Below are 19,964 nucleotides of genomic sequence, written 5' to 3' on the forward strand. Positions count from 1 at the left end.
CAGAGCTACATTAAGCTGTAGTTATAATTAATATAGTGTTAAGCTAAAGTTGTTTAGATGACTAGTGTCTGGTTTCATATGAGCCAAACTGATCGGTGTGTTTCATTTCTAACTTTCTATACAGACCGTGCATGACTACAAAATTAAGGAAAGGGTAATGTGTGGTTAAAATGTTGTTGAATATTTGAAGTTTTGCATATCATTTTGTTCAAAATACAATCACGTGATTTACACTAAATCAACAAATCATGGTTCCCTGGTATATACCGACTCTAAACATTTAGATTACTCTTTCAGTGATAGCAAGGGCAAAAAAAATATAAGCTGTGATGAACTACCAGATGTGACAATGTAAGAATTTCTGTAAATATTAGTGAGGTGTGGGGTTTTCTTTTTTGGCACCATAAATTTGCCAATGTTACCACCTCGCAATTCATACAAACTCATCAATGCTAACATTTTATAGGTGTCTAGAATGTTAATTTTAAAGTTACTTCAATCTCCATGATCACTTATACTTTTTGAATCCATTGTGGTGCTAGGAGTCTATGTACAGATTTTATGCTGGAAATGCAGCAGATGTTGAAATCTTTGCACTTGTCACGAGCTGGATGGACCCCATGCACATATTACTTTGGAAGTCCAGAATGCAAAATGTCAATTCTACACACAATGACAGTGCTCACTGCATGCCAGCAACAGCCATCATTAGATTCTCCCTTGCCTGCAGAACCACCAAGGGAAAGATTGTCTCCTTTCCTTCAGTTTAGTGCCGCTATTCTGAAAATTACGTTTTCCCTCCCCTTGCTGTCTGAGCATGCACTCTCCGCAGGTTAAACTGGTCCAATCAAAAGCAGGTCTATGAGAACTCTTTGACTGGACCTCATGATGGATGCTGTGATGTCAGGTGGGTAGTGGAAAGCCATTTTGTGCTTTGTCTGCACTGTATTTCAAGTAAGTTTTAGCTTCTTTAATAGCTTTAGTTTTGCATTTAGTAGGGGGAGGTTAAGAATAATTTTTAAGCGTTGAAGTAACCCTTTAAATCTGAAGGTCTTTAATAGTATGGGAAACTGGTTTGTCCAAACTTTTTGACTGGTGCTACTTGTTAGTTATAAAATCGGACAAGTGACACGGCATGATCTGAAATCTGCGTTACAAGAGTTTCAGCCACAAGCATCCAAATTAATGGGTCAAAGGGCCTGGATCATCTTCTGCCCCTCAGTCTTAACGAGGCCCACTCATCTGGCACCAGTATTCCCCTCTAATCGAAAAATGGAGGAAGCCTTAATATCCGTCAGGGCAGATTATGGATTTCCCTACTTATGAGTGGCATGCCTTGGAAGACTGTCATAGTTGGCATGGTTTTTGTTTCATGAGGGGAAGAACGGGTAGCATACCATCTGGACAGACACTGCTTTCTAGTATAGTAAAAGGAACCAGGTTACATCATCACACTGACCTAAGCCTGCGCATTGTACAATTCACTCATGCACCAATGAGACCGGAAGGAGTAGTTGCTGAAGGTGTGAACATAGTGCTGCTGTGAGTGGAATGGAAGCTGTACACAGAAATAATTGCAGGGTGGTGACATGGGGAATGTGAGGACCTATTAGAGAGAGAGAGGTATACTGTATGACAGAATAATCTGATTAAATTAAGGGTTAGGGGGATAATGCAAGGAAATAGGTGGCCTTTGTTGGTGAAGGAGGGTTAATTGAAAGGGAAATGGTGGCATCCAAATGAGAGTGAGAGTGTTAGCTTCGGAAGGGAGACCAGAGGAGCGGGAGGAGACAAGTAAGTAGGCGTCCTACGGGCATACAATCTAGCAAAAGCCAGACAAATCCTTCAGAACAATTAGACTTCTGCGGTAAACAGTCTAATAATAAAAAAATAAATTTCCATATTTAAGGTCACTGGCTAAGCTCTCCAGACTTAAAGGATACCTACACATACCTATAGCAGAAGGGAGATTCCTGAGATTAGCTATCCAGTTTACAAATCAAGTACAGTACTTCATTATTAGTTCTAGGTACAATCGTTCGGACTTTCCTATGCACCAAGAGTCCTCACAAAAGTACTGGTAGTGAACACTGCAGACTTAAGAAAAAAAGTCTAAATATATTTTATTATCTAGACAACTGGTTAATCATAGCCTCTTCAAAAGAAACACTAATTTAAGACATAAAAACTGCAGCAGAGTCTCTTACAGAACATAGTTGGCTAATCAACAAAGCAAAATCATTACAGATTCAGTTCAAATTAACTTTTATACCGAGTAAAAAAGAGAAGTTTGTCAGTCAATTCAGAAAATCATAAGAGAGACCGTGAGTCTGTTGGGCCTGTTTACAGCAGCTTTCCCAACTATTAACTGGGAAAAATCAAGAAAGAGGCCTTTTCTGAAGAATATTCTAATCTGGAACAAAAAAACATCCTCCTTGGACCAACTAATGGAACTGAACCATACCACACTCCAAAGTTTCCACTGGTGGATAACTAGACATGTGCAATTAGTTTCGGTCTGAATTTAAATTCGGACGAATTTCGGCAATTCGGACGCTTTCGAAGTGCCGAATTTAGAAAGTGCCGAACCGAATTGCTTTGGATTTCTGAAAAGTGGCAAAACAGGAGAGAGAGGGAAATTAAGGGAATGATATCAGGAATCTAACCCTAACCTAACCCTGATAGGGTTAGGAGAAGGGGAAGGGGTCGTGGGATAGGGTTAGGGTTAGGGAATTGGCAAAGTCCCGAATTTCGGATTACCAAACTGTAGTGCCGAATTTCGGACGTGCCGAACCAAATTTTTTGCCCATGGACATCCCTATGGATAACCTCTGTTTTCCTGAATATTGGTCTTTCTTTTCAGACAAAAGCATTCAGGTTCCTGACGACAGATGCCTCCAGAATGGGCTGGGGTGCACATTTAGAGAAAAGGAAAAAGCAAGGAACATGAAATATGCAGGACACAAAATGATCATCAAAAGGAAATTAAAAGCAATGTGCATTCCAACAATCTAGCAGGCCGGAAAGCATGTTGCCACTAGCAACCCGATGACGCTGAACCCGTGGGACAGCGGGACCTCCATAAAGTAAACCCCGGTGGACATTAAGCTTGTTGTACTATATGCATAGCCACACGACTAATATGTCGGTCTAAGTAAAATCAACCTTTGATGTTTATTTTTAGCTATGCATGTGACTGTTCCTAGCATGTAACGTTAAGTTCCACATGTAGTGCCCTATAGACGGGTCCCTCAACTACCTAACCTTCCTACACAGCAATCCATATAGGATGTCTGCCTTCCATGTGAGTCTAGCATGTCTAATCCAGACGCAGTCTTGAATTATTTCCTAATAGCTGAGTACATACGCCTCCACCTGTGTCATGATTTTAAGCCATATGGACCGACCAGGGAAGGGTACTACCACGTTTATCTACCATGTTTTATCTACTGTTCATAATACAAAAATGTGCATGTCTTAATCAATGTCCTGCAACGCCTGAGGAGTGCCGTTGGGGTACCTCAGGCTTATCTGTACTTTTCAGATGCACTGCAAAAAAAATTAATTAAATTTTTTTTTTTTAAAAGCCACATCTCCTAAATCATAACGTAAATCATAAAACCACACAACTGTAGCGGATGTAAAGAGATAAGGGAGGTATAAGATATTTTCGTCTATGTTCCCAGATTATGCATTAGTCCAGGATTTATCTTCTCTCTACCTCAACAGTTCACATCAAAGGAGACCACAACACTTTGGCAGATGCTCTAAGCCGGAATCACCTGAAGTAAGGGAACTGGTCTCTCACAGCTAAAATGTTCTTGGATATCACAGCAAGATTTGGTATTACAGTAATATACCTCATGGCTACAAAGGCAAACAGAAAAACTCACAGGTTTGCCTCTCTTAGATGCTCTTTCAATTCCTTGGAACTTTTCTCTGGCCTACATATTTTCTCCAATAATTCTAATCCTTTGGACACTGCAGAAGATCATACGAGATGAAGCAAAGGTTATTGCTAGTGATGTCGCGAACATGAAATTTTCCGTTTGCGAACGGCGAACCTGGCGAACCGCCATAGACTTCAATAGGCAGGCGAATTTTAAAACCCACAGGGACTCTTTCTGGCCACAATAGTGGTGGAAAAGTTGTTTCAAGGGGACTAACACCTGGACTGTGGCATGCCGGAGGGGGATCCATGGCAAAACTCCCATGGAAAATTACATAGTTGATGCAGAGTCTGGTTTTAATCCATAAAGGGCATAAATCACCTAACATTCCTAAATTGTTTGGAATAACGTGCTTTAAAACATCAGGTATGATGTTGTATCGATCAGGTAGTGTAAGGGTTACGCCCGCTTCACAGTGACAGACCAAACTCCCTGTTTAACGCACCGCAAACAACCGCAAACAGTCCATTTGCACAACCGCAATCTCCCCATTTGCACAAGGTGGGATACCAAGCTAGCCATGTCCCGTTCCTTGTCCTCACTGATGTCATTGAAGGTCTCTTCCTCCACCCAGCCACGTACAAAACCAAGGGTCCATTTTTTAAATGTACACTACTGTTACACCAGATATGAGTTGCACTGGTGTGACACTGTGCCCTGGCAGGCCCTGAAACGCACATGTGTGAAGGAAACTGACTGCTATTATATTACAGTCAAAAAAGTTGTTGTTTTTTTAAATGCAAGCTATTGTGACACCAGATATGAGTGGTGGCACTGGAACCACCTTAAAAATATTGGATATCGCTAAAAATCATGATCACTATATACTTTCTCTACAAACCTCTAAAACGAACCAAACTACTCATCCATCCGCTATACCACTTTATCCCACCTAGAACTAGTGCCCAGTTAAAATACTTGACTCTTACTTACCCACACTCAGTCATGCCACACACTATTCACCACTACTCTCACTGAATCCCTCTGACTATGGCTAAATTCATCTTCTACATCAGAACACTACTCCTAAGATTGGGTTGTATCCATGTCTCGGGTCTTTCATTTAGAATAGGGGCAGATTTGGGCTCAGCGGTGTTCGTACAAATAATTGTCCGTTTTCAGTTCCATAGTTTAAGTGCCGAACACCGCTGGCCGTACGGAACTTTTAAAATGGCCACCGCCACGTGTTCGGTAAACGAACAAAGACCACCCTGTATTCGTCAATTAAGCTGCGGTTAACCGCAGCTTCAGGGAGGTAAATTGGCGGCACACTCCAGCTCCCAGGTGGTCGCTCCTTCGGCAATTTCTTATCTACCGATCTTATCTACCGAACACCCCGGCAGAAAGGCACGAATAAGCCTTTCTGCAGGGAAAATAAAGTCTTTTAAAGTCTGGTCCATAGTCCAAAGGCAGCAGGCGGGATACCAGGCTTCTCTAATGCAATGTGGCGAGATTGCTCTCGGCACAATGTATAATAAACACAGGTTACTGGCTATGGGGGGATAATGTATAATAAACACAGGTTACTGGCTATGGGGGGGATAATGTATAATAAACACATGTTACTGGCTATAGGAGGATAATGTATAATAAACACAGGTTACTGGCTATGGGAGGATAATGTATAATAAACACAGGTTACTGGCTATGGGGGGGATAATGTATAATAAACACAGGTTACTGGCTATAGGAGGATAATGTATAATAAACACAGGTTACTGGCTATGGGAGGATAATGTATAATAAACACAGGTTACTGGCTATGGGGGGTAATGTATAATAAACACAGGTTACTGGCTATGGGGGGATAATGTATAATAAACACAGGTTACTGGCTATGGAGGGATAATGTATAATAAACACAGGTTACTGGCTATGGGAGGATAATGTATAATAAACACAGGTTACTGGCTATGGGGGGATAATGTATAATAAACACAGGTTACTGGCTATGGGGAGGATAATGTATAATAAACACAGGTTACTGGCTATGGGGGGATAATGTATAATAAACACAGGTTACTGGCTATGGGGGGATAATGTATAATAAACACAGGTTACTGGCTATGGAGGATAATGTATAATAAACACAAACACAAAAAAAAAAAATGAATGCAGCTTCAGAATTAATCTAAATTGTATGCTGTATAGGAGGTGGGAGGGTCTGCTGCTGATTGGCTGGAATGTGTCTGCTGACTGTGAGGTACAGGGTCAAAGTTTACTCAATGATGACGAATAGGGGGCGGACCGAACATCGCATATGTTCGCCGTCCGTGGCGAACGCGAACACGCTATGTTCGCCAGGAACTATTCGCCAGCGAACCGTTCGGGACATCACTAGTTATTGCAATACTTCCATGGTGGCTAAGGAGAAGCTGGTTCTCTATGTTCCAGAACATTCCCACCAGAGAATCATAGAAACTTCCTCTGGCAGTAGACATTCTACAACATAACATGGTGTCACTTCAGAGATTGTCTCACGGCCTGGTTACTGAACTCTAGATCCTAAAGTCTAAGAGGCTTTTATCCAAAAGTTATTGATATTTAAATTTTCTGCTAAAAAAAGATTAAACTTCTGTAGTCTACTCGCGCATCTCAAAAGGATTCTTTATATAAATCAGTTGGCACTGAACTCGCAAGATTCACTTTAGTTAAAAACCCATCAAAATCCACTTCACCGGATCCAGAAACACTGTCATAGGACCGCCATGGAGCAGGAACAAATTAAAACAAATACAAAAAATGTAATAATAAACACAAAGCCAGTTTCTCTGTCCTACACGTTTTGTCTGACTTCGGACCTCATCGGGGCATCCCAGTGTAAGGGGAACAGGCTGAAGAAGTTGGCAATTGCCCATAGAACCTACATTGAAAAGACTTCTTAATGAGCTGTATTGAAATTCTGTGATTGGACAGGCACAGAAAGTCTGGGTGGGGAAGAAGACTTGCAAAGGTTTCAGACAAGTGATCCTCAGCTTTTGCTTGCTTCTTTTAGATATACGCAAGTGAAAAAAAATGCAACAATTTCATTGGTTGGTATATATCTACTACTAGTGATTCTTTTTATATTTTTACATTTAGGCAGTATCTCTTTCAGCAATTGCTAAAAGACAATTCTCCATATTCATCAATGAACCACTAGATGGCAGCACTTTCCTAGCTGAGAAATTAACTCTGATAGCTCTGATGGCTGGACTACGCATTTCATTACTTATCTTATATAATACCTTGGCCTAGATTTTATATTTTTTGATCAGGTTTCTAACTGCTTTAACATTTTAGATAAATGTTTAAAATTATTTAATGTTTTGAAAAATATTGTAATATTCATATACATATTTGATATATACATTTTTTTATTTTTAAAACAAAAATGAATTTTAAAAGTCTATCCAAAATATCAATGAGATAATTTAGGCACCATAGCAACTTAATCTAAATGAAGTTGTAGGAGTGCAAGGAGGCCTCCGGGCCTACTCTTACTTAAAGGTTTTTTTATTTTTATTTTTTAATTCTTTATTTCTGTTGTGCATAAGCTTTTAACAGTCGGTTGTGAGGTACCCCAACGGCATTCCTCCAACGCATTGCAGACAGTTTAACAGAGCGGTACATGCAATGTCTAGCACTAATTTTGTGTTTAAAGTTAGTTGAGTATTAAAATGGTAAGAAACAAGCTTAGTTAACATTATACTGTGTATCGCTATTGTATTCAGTCATCTGAGTGCATATCTACTGAGTGTATGAATAAAGTTAAGCGAAATGCTATGCTGGGATGCACAATGTGTAAACATGCTAGGTCTAAACAATCTTCTTTTAAAGTGATTAGAGTAAAAAACAATAAAGGGTCACATGGCCAAGTGTTGCTCGTTACAGTGAGTAGACTCGCTGTGCTATCTCGCCATAAGCGTATTATGCTGCGTAAAAGCTAGCTAGGCATTAGGTTAGGAACCACTGGGGGTTAATTTAAACTAGAGTAACTTGCATTCATATGTTGATGGTAATAGGGGAGCTTAATCTGTGTGGTGTGTGCAGTGGTCGTTATTGTCTCATTAGGTAGCTATTATGCTGGTCAGGGGTGTTCCAGGCTAAGTTATAAAAAAAAAAGGGGGGGGGGGGGGGGGTCAACTTTTACCCCGTCAGACCTGCACTTCCCTGGCAGCATTAGAAACCTATGTAGACTGCTATAAGGCATCACATAGCGAATTAAATTTATATAAAAATAATGGTGAATGCAATCAGATAGGTTAAGAATTAATAAAACAGCTTATGAGAGACCAAAAGAAAGGGGGAATTTAGGCATCAACATTGGGACATGTAATATATATCCGCTGTTTTAAAATAAACGAGTAGCTATGACATTCTCTGTGTGTAAGGGGGTACCGAGGCAAAATCAAGAGTTTCAAGTCCACCAGAGTGCCTGTGCCTCGGCCCCTGTCCTGAGTGGTCATCTCCCAGGCTTGTAATCTGCCGGTTAGCCGGGAGCTGTATTGGTCAGTGCCCTGATCACAGTCAGCTGACTCCCACGTCTGGGAAATGGAAACCCTGGTAGTGGGGGTATATGGAGGCTTGCCAGGTGCGCCGATGGTGAGGGTAGGGCTGGTGCCCCTTCAAAGCTCCGTCTCTGGTGATCCTTGTCGGGGTTCTCTGCCTGTTACGCTTGCTGGTAGCCCACTTTGCTGCATCTCGGTCATCCTCGCGGCAGGCACCCTGAGTTCTCCTGTGTTGGGTTGCGCGCTGCTGGTTGGAGGTTGTCGGGGCCGTTGTGTGTGGAGCAGGTTGTGCATGTTGGCGGGTCCTGCTCTGGTTTGTCGGAGCCCGAGTGCTGGCACCCAAGGTTTCCCGTCCTTGCGGTTGTCGTTGCATGCTTGGTCGGAAGGCCTCCCTGAAGGTTTGTAGTGGGAGTCCATAATGGCGGCGGCGGGTCTCCGGACGGATCCACGAGGCCACCATTCGAGCCGCTTGAAGGTAGGACACTCCCCTGTCACATAAGGTCATGTGGAAGCTCGAGCAGAGTTGGTCTAGAGCTTCCAGTTGGTGAGCATGTGTATGGTTGCCAGTGTTCCCTCTCTTTGGCTCCTGCTGGGCGGCCATCTTGGATGTGCCCTGGCAGGCTGGTGCCTCTGCTGGCTGTGTAGCTGTGGTCATTCGCTTTCTGTTTCAGGACGCTTGGTTAGTGGGGACCGGGATAACCCCCGCCGGTCCAGGGGGGGGGGGGTGGGAGATCAGGAACGCTTCTGGGGGGATCTGGTGTCGAAGAGAGCGTCCGCCTCTCCCCGGCCCCAACTCCTGTAGGCCGCAGGTTGCGTTTCGGGTTCTGGGCTCCGGCAGGCTCCAGAAAGCTATCTGTTGATTCTGTGGTGCACCCCCAACGTGAGTAGCGCACAACAGTGTGTCCTTGGGCTGAGTAGCCGCCGATATCGCCGTTTATTCTACCCGCCCGACAGGAGCTCTTTCCCCGCATGTCTGTTCAGCTTAGCGGTCAGACTCCGCCCCCTACTTAAAGGTTTTTAAATCAGTTTTGAACGGTTTAATCCCAAAATTGCCTCCAGCACTGATCTCAACTCCCCCCAGGTGGCATCTGACATTTGAAATTTAAGTTTCAGGAAGTCAGAGGTGCCGCCAGTCAGGGATACCACTGATTAGCTGATGCGGTCAGATAATGCTCCATGCCAATTAGTGACTCACCATTCATAAAACTCGCTTGGAAAATGTACATTTCTTCCCAAGTCAAAGGGGAGTCACTGATTGGCTGAGAGTGTCATCTGCCCACTCTCAGGCAATCAGCGCCGCCACTACCCGAGTACAATTTAACCCCTTGAGGTAAGAGTGCACCTGTGGGCCTCCTGGCACCATAACAATTTAATTTAGATGAAGTTGTGACTGTAGTGAGCTTGTGTGTGTCAGTGAGCTTGTCATTAGTGAGCTTGTGTATGTGTCAGAGAGCTTCTGTGTGTGCCAGTGAGCTTGTCTGTAGTGTGCTTGTTTGTTCTGTCAGTAAGCTTGTAGTGAGCTTGTGTGGGTCAGAGTGCTTCTGTATGTGTCAGAGAGTTTGTCTGATATGAGCATTTGTAGGTCATAGAGCTTATTTGTGTTTGTGCCAGTGAGATTGTTTGAAGTGTGCTTGTGTGTGTCTGTTATTGAGCTTGTAGTCAGCTTCTGTAAGAGACCAGGCTATTTCAGTTTTTATAGTTAGAATTTTCATAGATGGATTTGATGGGCTTTTTTTTTATTTTATTTTTTTAAATATAATTTTTATTATTTTTTGGTTCTTGACATTAAACTGAGGTATCAAGCATTTTTCAAAAACAAGGAGGCACGCAGGCTCCAAATAAGAATAGCAAAAGAAAGGTGGTGGTTAAGTACCATGTGGGCTCGCAGGCCCCATTTTCAGCATATTGCGTATTGGCTCGCAGGCCTCAATCGTATGGCATTGGCTCAATAACATCAATACATCACTGTGTCCCACTAGTCACCTAAGGTATTTGATGCGGTTTGTCGCTCATCTCGTCAAGCTGGTCTCTGGGTACTAACGAGTGTGAGGGTGTGTAGACCAGTCTGTAGGTCTCGTGTCTTGTCTAGGGTTGTTTCTCAATTGTTCGCCAGCTGTAGGCGAGTGGTGCTTTCCCATTCTCGCCCCGTGTCTCGGCTATGGTGCCTATCGCATTGTGTTGTACCACTCCAGCCTCTGTCTATGAGCCTGATAATGTCAAGTAGGCCTGCATATCGTGTCTCTAGTATGGGTGCTGGACAATCTCTGCTGGATGCGGTGTTGGTTTCCAGCCACTTCTGTATGGACTTGCGCCAATCACTTGTCTATGTGGTTCTTGTTACGGGGAAGGGCTTCCTGCTAGCATTGGAGCATGTCAGGACATCGTCCCGCGGAGGCGTGTTAGGGCTGGGTTTAACTGAGAGGGAGGATAAAGGGAAGAGAGAAAGGAGGAGGGGGTTGGGTCTGTTAGGGGTGTGAAGGGAGGGGTGCGTCCTACCCTCCACATGTGCAGAGAGGAAAAAGGGTGTGGATACTGTCTGTCAGTCCTAGTCGTCCTGTCGGTATTGGAGTTTAAGAGTATAGTCTTCCTTAGCTGTGTTCACTATCCAGTGTGTCCAAGTCTCACTATAGGCTGTGGGGATGTGGGTGGTGCTCATTGTTAGTTCTTCTATTGCTCTTAGGGCTTCCATCTGAGTAAACCATGTCTGTAGGGGGGTAACTGCTTCCAGTACTGTGGGAGAATTTGTTTGTTTAGAACCCTAATGGTAATAGATTTCTTGTATTTGGATCTGGGGACGGTTGTGTGGTGGAGGAGCATTGCTGCCGGGTCTATGGGGGGTGGTGCATCAGAGAACTCCTTTAACATGCTATGAATTCCCACCCACTATGGTCTAATCATCTCACAGTCCCACCAAAGGTGCAGGGTGGTGCCTACCTCCTTTTCGCATCTCCAGCATACGTTAGAATGGTCTGGGTTGATGGAGTGTAAGAGGTTCGGTGTGTGGTACCAGTTGGTGAAGAGCTTAAAGGCGGTCTCTTGTGTTCTGCTATAGAATGAAGAGTAGTGCGTGTTGTGAGGTAGCAGATCTTCTCCCATTCCGTGTCAGAGAATGTCCTGTGTAGGGCTGTTTCCCATTTACCCATGAACAACAGTTTTTCAGCAGGGGTTTCAATGTGGTACAGTCCCGCGTGAGTACGCTACCCGTGGGAAGTGTGTTAACAAAGTGGACTAACTGCACATCTTTAAAGTGGTGCTTGAAGGTAGGTGTGGTCTCACCTAACAGGTCCGGATTTGATGGGCTTATTTCTGTTTTTGTGACATTATAAGTTTGACTGTTCAAATAACCCCACAAATGCCTTCCATTTAAGAAAGAAGGCACTCCAGGGTATCTTATATGGTGTATATTATGATGTTGCTCAGCTATGTCGTACCTTTGTCAGGTATATATGGACATTAAAGGGGCACATTTAAGACACAGCCATTCCAGTTTTGTTTCAAACTTTGAATTTTTACGCTGGGTCCATATTTCACTTATTCCAACTACACCACAAAGGCATACTATTTCTTAAAGACGACACCTCAGGATATTTCAAAAGGCATATTTTGAACCTTAGCGTGGGATAATTTTTTCACTAGCCTGTGCCAAGTGTAGAGGTAATAAGCATTTTTTTTCCATTTTTTAAACTTTTTTGTTTACTTTAAAAAAAACTGACCTGTCTCCCTGCACTTCACAGCTGACACAGAGGTTATGGGATGATCGCTCTGACTGGGCTGGGACAGTAAGAATGCTTGCTGCCTGTCTGCCTCGGATGCCAAGGCAGACTGCAGCAGTATTAACCCCATGATTGCAAATTTTGATTAGGAATTCCCTATCTCCTGCTCCGTTAACAGCCTGTTAGACCCTGCAGGAGCCTCCTGTATATAATTAACGTTCAATTTACAGAGCAGGAGATAAAAACTTTTAAAATTGAATCTGATTGCAAGTGAAAACATGTTTTCATGCAGGCTGTGTCAGTCACACGAAGGGGAGGTGTGGCTAGGGCTGCAAAAACCAAAACAAAAGTGATTTAACTCCTAAATGGCAGAGAACTGAGCAGTGGAGCTTCAGATGCATGATCTATACACCCCAAAACTGCTTTATTAAGCAAAACTTGTTTTGGTGACTATATTGTACCTTTAAGTGAATACACCTGTAAATGTGCTGCTTATAATTGTCAGACATTGCGCACAGCAGCTGACAGCAAAATATATAAAATGTTCTACTTACTCAAAAAAATGAAACAGGACACACAATGTTCTCCTCCCTAAAGCAAATGATAAGAAAAGTCACCTCCCTCGCTAGAGCAATAATGTCTACCTGATCTGCTGCAGAATTTTCAACAGTCGCAAGCAGATAACCAGCCAGGTACACAATGTGTGGCTTTCATGCCCTCGGTGGAATGCATGCCCATAGCCTCACCATCACTGTGCAAAACCAGAATAGTTGAGCTAAGTTGGAAACAAATTCTAACAGTAAGAATGTTAAAGGGGAAATGTACAAACTGGTAATTACCAGCATGGTGGAAAACAGCAAAATTACGGCCATAAAATCCCATGGTGGTAAAAAAATAAATAAAAAAAATGGCCAACCATATTTTTAACCCCAAGGTAAGTAAAAATACCTTACATGGAGTTAAAAAAATATTTGTGCCTATTTTTGGAAAAATATTTTTGGGCATTCTTCCAGCTGTCCCAAGGAGCAGGATATTTATGTACTCAGCTCGTAAAGATCTTTATTTGAGGGTAACACCCATTCATTAAACATGCTCTTTCTCATAACATATGTTTACAACTGATCTTGGACAATATTTAACAAACTTAGGCTCAGCTTTTTCCTTATGGCCCATTAAGTGTTTTTGATTTCATACCTTTTTTTGTGCCCTATTCTTTTAATACATGATAAGCTGTGCGTGGCAAGAACTTGACTTTATACCCCTGGAGAAGGTGTAGGCAACCTTCGTGTGCACTACAACCCCATTGCTTTGCCAGGATTATGGCTGGAAGAGGATCATGGGAGATGTAGTCCACAGCATCGGGAGAAGAGATATATAATATAGAAGAGATATGTAGAAGTATGTAAGGCTTTCTTTCTCTTGGCCCTTTGGAAACCCCCATACAGCGGATGCTGATCCGGTCCGCCTCCAATAAGGTCCAGTATTGATGTGCTGTACTGACATGCAGCAGCCGCTTCACGACGGAGCATGTGTATAGCTCCGCCTCCTCAGCTAACAAATTATGCGAATGTGAATGCGTGTGTCATCACGTCATCGACATGCACACACCTTTTGGCGTCACAAGGTCATTTTGAATACCCTGGATTGTCTTCTTTTTCAAATAGTATGCCATGATGGGGGTAATTCTCATTCCCGGGCTGCCATATTGTCTCAAAAGCAGCATAGGCCCAGCAAACCAATCTGACAAATTTCAATGTGTAAAAACTGAAATGGGCTAGCTTTTTATATGACCCTGTAACGTTTCAAAACCCCATGAAACTTGCACATGGAACCCTATTTCTCCTGAACCAAATGATATATAATAAATGTAGGTGCGCTTAATATGAAAGAAGTAAATTATGGTACATAATGAGACATATAGCTCCTCTAGGTTTTATTTTGGCTCAAAACCTGAACAACTGCCTCCGTCCTTAAGAGATTAAAGTGGATCTCTGTCACGATAAAATTATTTCTTATTATTCCATGCTAGACAAAAGATTCATATTCTGCTTTTTTCCATTCATTTCAGAGTGAATACTGGTTGGATCATACCAAAACGGAAAGGAGATATTTTCTACCTAGAAGCTGCACTGTTCCTGCTTAAAAACCATGCACCTGCATCGCCCATTGTTATTACACATTAAAGGGCTTTATCCGAGACCACACATACGTGTAAAGCATTACAGTTCTGCTCAGGTTACAGGCAGAATCGTACATATCTAATATCTTTTATACAATCGTCTAGATATTGTGTTAATCCATTCTTTTAGAAATTCGATAGCTCCATAATGTGTGATACAGAGATCACTCGATGACAATCCTTTACACAAATATATTTAAAGGGGACGTATCATTGAACAGATTGAACAAAATGTTTTATGATTGCATGTACAAATTCTCACAATTGCTGGGTTTGATAATAACTAATAAACTAATTGTTGTTAAAAGGACACTCCAGACTCCTAAATCACTTCAGCTAGAGTCATTTATGTGTGAAGAGTGTTTTACAAAAAGTGCAGATTTCAATAGAAGCTGGCACTTTTTATAAAGTAACCTGGTTGCACCATCTGGCTGTCAATCATAAAACTGGTCCTGTTACTTCCTGGTTTGGTTAGCTCAGGGGAGATAAACTCAAGAGGTAGCAATTTCTCAGAGTACCTATCTTGCAAAGACTTCTCATTGAGCGGCATTGGGAAGTCTGTGATTGGACAGCCACAGAAAGACTGGTCAGCGTTAATTGGGGAGGGCTTACAAAGGCAACAGACAGGAGGTCTATAGCTTTTGCAAGCTGGTTTTAGATATACCCCCAACGTAGAAATGCATAATTAAGACTTAACAGCGATTTTACTTATTTGTCCAGTGAAGTGTCCCTTTAAATGGGTAGATTGAAAGAATGTACATGCTCAGGTCACCACTAAATGTGTAATTGAACAGTACAAAATGTCAGGGAATAGGGGTATAGATGAGATAATAGACTTTGCAGTTACAGTTTTATATGTCACATAAAAAGTATGTATTGTTAGTCTGGCTCTTCTACCACATTCCTAAGCTGACATATACAACATTTATAGAATGTTTCTTTTCCAAACAGAAAACGTTAGCCTGTTGCTCCCATTTTGACACTGAAACCCAAGATTAGATATTAGATTAGAAGTGAATCATAATGTATGGTATCTCAGTAAGAGGGGCTTTAGATATTCATGCTAAAAAGCTGCTCTGTCTGATTGTTTACATAGTTACATAGCTGAAAAGAGACTTGCGTCCATCAAGTTCAGCCTTCCTCACATATGTTTTTTGCTGTTGATCCAAAAGAAGGCAAACAAAACCCCAGTTTGAAGCACTTCCAATTTTGCAACAAGCTAGGAAAAAAATTCCTTCTTGACCCCAGAATGGCAGTCAGATGTATCCTTGGATCAAGCAGTTATTACCCTACATTGAAAGATTATATCCTTGAATATTCTGTTTTTGCAAGTATGCATCTAGTAGCTGTTTGAACATCTGTATGGACTCTGATAAAACCACTTCTTCAGGCAGAGAATTCCACATCCTGATTGTTCTTACAGTAAAAAAAACCTTTCCTTTGCCTTAGATGAAATCTTCTTTCTTCTAGTCTAAACGCATGACCTCGTGTCCTATGTAAAGTCCGTGAATAGATTTCCACACAATGGTTTGTATTGGCCTCGAATATATTTGTATAATGTTATCATATCCCCTCTCAGGCGACGTTTTTCTAAACTAAATAGGGTTAAATTTGTTAACCTTTCTTCATAGCTGATATGTTCCATTCCTTTTATTAATTTTGTAGCCCGCCTCTGCACTTTTTCTAGTGCCATAATATCCTTCTTTAGAACAGGTGCCCAAAATTGCACAGCATATTTAATGTGTGGTCTTACCAGTGATTTATAAAGAGGCAAAATGATATTCTCGTCCCAAGAATGGATGCCCTTTTTCATGCATGACAATACCCTACTGGCCTTGGCCACTGCTGATTGACATTGCACATTGTTGCATAGTTTGTTGTCTATAACAATTCCCAAGTCCTTTTCGTGTGTTGTTATCCCTAATTCGCTTCCATTAAGGGTATACGTTGCTTGTGTATTCTTTACGCCGAAGTGCATAACTTTGCATTTTTCAACATTAAATTTCATCTGACATTTGAGTGTCCAGTCCTCCAGTCTATCTAAATCCCTCTGCAGCAAAGTAATATCTTGCTCACATTGTATTATTTTACAAAGTTTTGTGTCATCTGCAAACACTGAAACATGACTTTCAATGCTGTCTTCAAGATCATTTATAAACAAGTTAAATAGAAGGGGTCCCAGAACAGACCCCTGAGGGACACCACTTGCCACCTCTGTCCAGCTTGAAAATTTACCATTAACGACAACTCTTTGTACTCTGTTTTTAAGCCAATGTTCTACCCAAGAACAAGCATTTTCATCTAGACCGATTTCCTTGAGTTTGAACACTAATCTTCTGTGTGGAAATGTATCAAATGCCTTGGCAAAGTCCAAATAGATCACATCCACTGCAACACCCTGATCTATACTTCTACTTACTTCTTCGTAGAATGCAATCAAGTTAGTTTGACACGACCTGTGCTTCATAAAACCGTGCTGATTTTTGCTGATAACCATGTTCTTCTCAAGGAATTCTTGAATATAATCCCTTAATAACCTTTCAAATATTTTACCAGCCACAGAAGTTAAGCTCAGAGGTCTATAATTTCCAGGCAAGGATTTTGAACCCTTTTTGAATATAGGAACCACATCTGCCTTCCTCCAATCCTCCGGAACACTTCCTGAAAGAAAAGAATCTTGGAAGATTAAAAACAGAGGTTCACTTATTTCTACACTTAGTTCCTTAAGTACACGTGGATGGATACCGTCAGGCCCTGGAGCTTTGTTTATATTAACTTTCTTTAGTTGCTGCAGCACCTTGTCTTGAGTTAACCAATTACAATTATTCTGCAAGTTTTTAGTAGCAATCATTTGCACATCTATTGCCATGGGTTCTTCCCCTTGGTGTTTTAATGCTAATGCTACCACTGTTGATCTGTAGCGTTACTTACCCTTTCCAGGGGCCGGCCGGGGTCCTCTGTTCGAGCTGCGTGCGGTACTGCTGCTGCACGAGCCGCGTGCGGCTCATCCGACGGCTGTAACAGGAAGGCGGGCAGTGACCGCGAGAAGCGGTCACGTGTCCCGCCTGACTCTAAGAGTGCGCCGCGGGTCTCGGGCGCGCTCTTAAAGGAACAGTGGGAGCCTAAATTGACAAAGGTCTCCCATTGGCCCCTGTCATGCCACACTCCCCATACACTCACCTTTTGGGGGCGTGGATACGACAGGAGCCAATCAAATTAATTGCTACGGTACTTATACTCACCTTTTTCCCTTAGTACCTTGCCCTATCGTGGTTTCTGTTACAGTTCCCTTTATCGCTTGTTGTGTTCAGTTGTGTTCCTTTGTATTGACCTTGGATTTGTTTCTGACTACGTTATCTCTTTATCCTTATCTGTTCTGTTTGCCGGCTTGCTGTTTACTGTGTACCAGACCCCGGCTAGTCCTAGTTTACGCTGTCTCTTTGTGCCCCTGACCTCGGATAGTTCCTGACTCTGTCTCCTCTCTTATACGTCATTCTAAGGTCCGGTAGACGTATCTCTCCTCTGTCTTGTCTTCTGTTGAATTTTATCCTGCGTGTTGGGGTATATTACCGTTGCATGATCCTTATCCTTCAGTTCCTCACCATCATCCACTGCTACATTTACTATTGCCAAGCGTATTCCTTCTTTCATATGGTTCTAACAACTATTTTTTTTCATTTTTTTTGTCTATGCACTGGCCACAAATTGTGCTCTCCAGTTTGTCACTCTTTCGTAGGTTGTGCACGGAGATAAAATGTGGTTTATTAAAAAAAAATGTTTAGTTCGGATGGTTAGAAATTCGTTTTAATTATGTTTTTGTTCAGACAAATTGAATTCAGGAAATATTTCAAAAAAACTATTTGGACAGTAACAATAACGAACAGGAAAAGTTGCCTACTACTCTACTGCAATGCAGAAACGGCAGAAAGCGTAATGGCTCCGCAATATCAGCAGGGCCTAATTTCACCTGTGAACAGCTTGTTGATCAAAGGAGAAATCTGATTGCCTTTATGGAGTCAAGAAGAAATGTTTTTGTGGCGGTAAGACTGGATATTTCTCAGGTCTCTCACACTGCCACAAACTTGTCATCAAATTTCTGCTTTCCTTCTTATCATTCTCAGATCTGGGAAAAAGGCCTGTCAGGTATAACAAACACTGGAGAACGCAATGTGTTTCATCAAGCCCTTTAATTTTCCTCTCCCAACAAGGATATATATATATATATATATATATATATATATATATATATATATATATATATATATATTTTTAGTCTAGGGCGTTACACTTTATTCAGCCAATCGCAGACTGGCACAGTATTCTTTGCAAACCAAGCATATCTATCACATCACGTATAATTCTGTATGTTAGGAATAGATAAACAAGCTTGCTCAGCATAACTCAGGGTGTGGTGGAATACTTGTTTTTCAAGCAGAGAAGTACCCCTACTAAGCATTTTAAATTCTTTATTTTTGTTGTGCATGAAAATTAACAGTCAAGCAATAATCGCCACCACAATGATAATACAGACAATAATACATTTGCAACAGGCACGTTGTGTATTACATCTTAGTACAAGGGACACTGTCGTGGCATGGTCAAGGTGCACATTTTCACGTATTAACATCAATTTATACTAGACATAAAGTACTTTTTAAGAACCTCTGCTAAAGTTGCAATGACATATAGATCTGAGACATTAGTCCTCATATTAACTTTACTCCTAATTTCGTTGGGGTTGTGTACTTTACATTTCAAACTTTAGTTATAACACTCTGTCATGGCCTATTAAGAATGCCCATTTTAACGTATGGACCTGAATAATTGTTAGACATATAGTAAGTTTAAAGGGACACTATAGTCACCTGAACAACTTTAGCTTAATGAAGCAGTTTTGGTGTATAGATCATTCCCCTGCAGCCTCACTGCTCAATCCTCTGCCATTTAGGAGTTAAATCCCTTTGTTTATGAACCCTAGTCACACCTCCCTGCATGTGACTTGCACAGCCTTCCATAAACACTTCCTGTAAAGAGAGCCCTATTTAGGCTTTCTTTATTGCAAGTTCTGTTTAATTAAGATTTTCTTATCCCCTGCTATGTTAATAGCTTGCTAGACCCTGCAAGAGCCTCCTGTATGTGATTAAAGTTCAATTTAGAGATTGAGATACAATTATTTAAGATAAATTACATCTGTTTGAAAGTGAAACCATTTTTTTTCATGCAGGCTCTGTCAATCATAGCCAGGGGAGGTGTGGCTAGGGCTGTGATTTAACTCATAAATTACAGTGAATTGAGCAGTGAAATTGCAGGGGAATGATCAGGGCCGGCCTTAGGCATTTAGACGCCCTGTGCGAAAAATCTTCACAGCGCCCCCCCCATCATACACACACACACACACACACAAAGGCAGACAGTCACACACACACAGACACACACAGGCAGACAGTCAGTCATACACACAGACACACACAGAGGCAGACAGTCATACACACACACACACACACACGCAGACAGTCATACACACAGACACACACAGGCCGACAGTCATACACACAGACACACAGAGGCAGACAGTCATACACACAGAGGCAGACAGTCATACACACAGAGGCAGTCATACACAGTCACACAC

Source organism: Pelobates fuscus, chromosome 9 (assembly GCF_036172605.1).
Source record: "Pelobates fuscus isolate aPelFus1 chromosome 9, aPelFus1.pri, whole genome shotgun sequence".
In the NCBI taxonomy this organism is placed as follows: Eukaryota; Metazoa; Chordata; class Amphibia; order Anura; family Pelobatidae; genus Pelobates; species Pelobates fuscus.